We start from the raw sequence: 4,792 nt of genomic DNA, 5'->3' as shown, positions 1-4,792 counted from the left end.
GTCATACGATCATCATCCTCATAGTCATCGAACCAACCCTACTTAATTGTTCTTAGCACATGATCATCAGTATTAGGTAGGACCTAAATACCCTCTTTAAGGTAACACTACTAGGAAAAAGGCTAGCAGCAGCGCGGGTTTTAGGTGTATCAGTATCGCGGGTACCGGCGCTACTAATAAGGCGCTACAGCTAATAGTTAGTAGTAGCGTGGGAGGAACCCGCGCTACTACTAACTTTGTTAGTAGTAGCGTGTGCCACCCACGCTACTGCTATTACAGACTCATGCTACTACTAATGAAGTAGTAGTAGCGTGCCTACAATACCAGTGCTACTAGTATCCTAAATACTAGTAGGGCACTTTTTTCCCAATGCTACTAGTAGCAAATTAGGAATTAAAAAAATAAAAATAGATGCAGTATTCATGAATGGAGATCAGAGACACGTCCAGTGCAAAATAAATTTCACAGAACCATCTTAACACTTGTAGTGTTCATGGATGCATCATTCAACATCTCAACTCGAAGAGATCACGAGGACACACACAACCATCATCAAAAGGTTGGTACCTTCCCTAGCGTTTCACCACCAACCTAACCAGACCACTTCTCTAGATGTATGTACAAAGCGTCGAGGTCCTCCACCTTGAGGAACTCCGGACGGTGGCGTCGTCCTCCACCTCGGTGACGTCCGGACGGTGGCGTCGAGGTCCTCCAACCCGGGGACCTCCTGCGTCGCAATCACCTGGACGATAATCTGTATGACGCGGTCGCGGGGCTTCACGGTGAAGTCTGCCTCCGAGTAGTTGAAGAGCACGACTCCCATCGGGCCGCAGTAGTCCTCGTCGATCACCCTGCACCCAGTCGAGAAAGTGAAAACTTGTTAGTTAGCTCCTGCTTGCGCAGGGTTCACGGAAGGGTCCGACCACTTCCAAAGACGATAATAAGATACAATAACTATGTCCAGGCTTGGCAGATTGAAAATAAATTAAAAGAGAAATGTATTCAAGATAATAACACACAACAATTAGATTGAAAACAAAGAAAGCACCTGCGCACGCTGCCCTTGCCCCCGGTCACTGGCTATATCCCAGTCTCGCACGTCCTCAGCTAGGATTTCATGGTTGTTGAACCTTTTTGCTCTGCAGGGAAGCATTATGGACAAGACCAAAGATAGTTTAAGAGACAGACCATAATCCCAGTTCGCCACAGGATATCATTTCAGCTTTAAATTACTGAAAATATTTTAATATAGCCGAACATGTGTTCACCTTTCTGATCTGCAGCAGCTTCACCTGCATCATATTTGGTTACACCTTCTGCCTCACACCGTTGACAACATCATGACGCTGTCATTTGCAGGTGCAAGAAACCCATCAGATGAATCACAGTATGTACAGTATGAGCAGTGCAAAATAGAAACATCTCTTGTCCTAATTTACCAGTTAGCGTCATGGTACATGTGAGAGTTGATTGCAACAGTCACAGGGATCAAAAGGAACAACAGAATAAAACAGTAAAGCATAAATCATATGGACACACAGAACTAAACGAGCAAGGCTGTTCATTCAGGTTCAGAGGCAATCAACAAGATTACTAGTGAGGCGTGGCCCTCTCGCATTTCCACCGATTAACACAACTGGCTAAGACGACGACGCGCACAGAGCAGCCTAGGCCCTCTCGCCACGAATGCGGCGTGCGAGCTGCAGAACAAAGTCTTGGTACTGTGCATATTCACTAAAGGTTAAACATTTTTTTACTGAAATCCCAGCTGCAGAACAAAGAAAGCACCTACTGCTGGTAGCAAAACCAATATGTTTATGAGGAATATATAGATGTTTCAAATCAAAAGACCAAGTAGAACAGATAAATTTAGTCAGGAATCTGTTGTAGCATGGCAAACCCCTTGTTTCTAAATAACATGTATGCTAATCTGTAGAGCTAGTTCACTGGGATTATTACTATGGTTTGTATGCTGGTTCACTTTCCATGAATTTCCCTCTAATTCAGCTTATCGACGGATGATTTTTTTAAGAGAAAACTAACTTTACATATACGTCACACATAGAAAAGGTCATATGCCATAAGGTTTTTCTGTTAATTAGTGTGCTATCGCAAGAAAACTTAAATGGGAATGTACAAAAAGTAAAAAAAAATCCTGCAAGTCATAATATGGCTAGTGTGTACGTACTGGAACTGAACCACTTTGAATAATAAAAGCATCAGCAGGCAAAGACCAGAAGATCAGAATCTATTGTCTCTAAGGGCTTAGATCTCAAAGAATATATAAGATGCGTATGTAAAATATGGCAAAAGGGGAACATACCATGCATGGAGTCGCTGTTATGAAATTTCAGTTATCTCACCAGTCCGCTGTAGTTTTTCCACTCGGCAGCGTCCACCGTCCACGTAGTTTCTCCACTCGGCAGCGTCCCCCGACGGCGGCGGCCTCCTGATTTGCTACAACCTGCCATCGATATGCCTCCTCTGCTGCATCGTCCATCACTCATCTATGAGAAATAAATTAGATGTTGGATCTTTATATGTTCAGAAAGGTTAATTGAGGTAGGTAGAAAGAAACCTACTGAAGGCTGCTGGAATGCAGTTTTGTATTTTATGCTAAACATGTAGTACACTGTACACATATATACTGTTGGAGTTTAATGTGGCATATACTGGTGAGTCCTTTTATACAGAGATTGAATAATTTCAGTGCCATTACATGGTAGAGAGAAGAGTGGAGTGAGCATGAGTAGTGAGTTCGTACGAGTTGAGACACATCCATGACTATGTACCTTAATTTCATTAATTAACGAGCAGGTTAATTTGTAGTATGATCTGCTTGATGGCTAATCAACACCGTTAACAGAATTGATGTGTGCTCTGAATTCTGATATATATCCTATGGCCAAACTATTATTACGAGTACTATATATGAGCTGCTCATCTTGGGCTGATAAATCTATAAAGCGCTCAAGCTCATTTGTCTATCAGAGTATACAGGCTACTTCGCCTGTGAATTTAAGAACTCCATAAAGCTGACATCAGAGTACATATATCCTATCAGAGTGAAATTGCATGCTGGCTGGCATTGGGCAGGAACTGCTCCTAGTTGCTTGCGGCCATATGATTTGGTAAGAAACTCTTTCCAGCTGAGACCAGCATAATGCATGGCAAAAAACACATAGTGCATATCAAATTCATTCATGCAGACAACAGCAACATAATATGCATATGCGTTTTATGTGAAATTGCAGTTGGACGAACCAGAGAGACTAGAGAGCTATGCTGACAATTGAGTACTAAACCGTAAAATAAGACGAACACTACCAAATTCGATCTGTTGCGTCCACCCACATCCCACAAAAAACTTGTCTTGGCACACTAAGCATTCCCCAAAAAAGGGTTTTTAGCTGCTGTCAAGTCCTTACCACAACACAAAGTCTAGCTGCCAGTGGTCTTGTACAAAGCTACTACAAAGTAACTTATAGGGATCCTTTCTGCTTTGTAGTAGTACTTGAGGTCAAAAGGGTCAGCAAACCCAAAATCATAGTCACCTAAAAACTAATCCAATCAGAAATTCAGAAATTACCATAGTGCTAAATCCGCTAAGCCGTAGAAACATGACAATCAATCAAATAACGTCCCTCTCTCATATCTCACCAACCTCTCTCAGATCTAACCGGTAGTTTGAGACAGAACAACAACTACTGGAGCAACATGGCACGAGACAAAACGAAAACGGAAGGGCGTCTCCGGATCTGCGCACCTGTGATGAGGTTCATGTCGGAGGGGATGATGCACTCGTCGTAGCCGGTGTCATCGTCCTGGCCGGTCTCGGCGGGCAGGCGCGTGCCGTGGCCGCTGTAGTGGAAGAAGAGGGAGTCCCCGGGCCGCGCGTCGGCGACGAGGCGCGCGAGCTCGCGGCGGATGTTGGCGCCCGTGGGCTGCTGCTGCCGCGGCGCGGCCGGGTCGACGTCGGAGAGGACGTGGATGGCGGCGCCGTCGTCATCGAAGCCAAAGCGGTTGACGAGGGGAGGAAGGGATATTGCTGGATCAGGGTGTGGGGGAGGGAGGGGCGTGCTTGGTGGAGCGTTGCGCGCGGCCGGTGCTCGCCGGAACCGGCCGGCGTGGGTGGGGGCGGTGGCGAGGAGATCGTGGGGAGAGGAGCTGGGCTGGATCGTGAGGAGATCGTGAGTTCCTGAGAGAGTTTTTTTCGGTATGAGAGAGAGAGAGTGGTGGGGTGGGAGTGGATCGGGCCAGCCGGGGTGGGGTGGGAGTGGACACGATTAGTAATAGCGTGGGGGTCATACCAGCGCTATAGCTATGTACGTAGTAGTAGCGCAGGTTTTATACCCCTCGCTACTGCTATGGCCTGTACCGGGGGCATTGGTGGAGATCACTTAGTAGCAGCGTGGGTTTATAACCTTCGCTATTACTATCAAGTTAGTAGTAGCACGGGTTTTATACCTCTCGCTACTACTAATTAGCAGTAGCACCCTTTTTTAGACCTCGCTGCTGTAGCACCCTTTTTTAGACCTCGCTGCTGATAAGCTTCTGTGTATAAGGTTTTTCCTAGTAGTGTAAAATAGCATAAAACAATATAGACCCTGACTCTCCATTATGGAGAATGGAGATCATCCTGTCTCCAATTCTTGCGATTCGCTTCCTTTTGCTTCCAAGAACCTCCTTACGACTGTCCATACATTTTTTTTCATCCTTTGATTTGCATGTCTCCATTCCTTTTAGAAATCTGGTATGGACAGTTGAGATTCGTAGGATGACCTGGCTGTAT

General features: G+C 45.4%; 1 long non-coding RNA gene across 1 annotated transcript; it reads right to left on the bottom strand.

Annotated features, from left to right (window-relative positions):
- Positions 1-447: 447 nt before the first annotated feature.
- On the bottom strand, positions 448-1,340 carry LOC125512903 (uncharacterized). Its single transcript, XR_007285579.2, has 3 exons — positions 1,269-1,340; positions 1,049-1,139; positions 448-851 (listed from the first exon to the last, which is right to left on the bottom strand). It is a non-coding gene; the product is annotated as an uncharacterized LOC125512903 (long non-coding RNA).
- Positions 1,341-4,792: the final 3,452 nt, after the last annotated feature.

The sequence above is a fragment of the Triticum urartu genome, chromosome 6A (assembly GCF_056163025.1).
Source record: "Triticum urartu cultivar PI428250 chromosome 6A, HENAU_Tu73, whole genome shotgun sequence".
NCBI classification, from domain to species: Eukaryota; Viridiplantae; Streptophyta; class Magnoliopsida; order Poales; family Poaceae; genus Triticum; species Triticum urartu.
The sequence above is the reverse complement of the archived record's forward strand: the minus strand, read 5'-3'. Positions and strand labels throughout refer to the sequence as shown.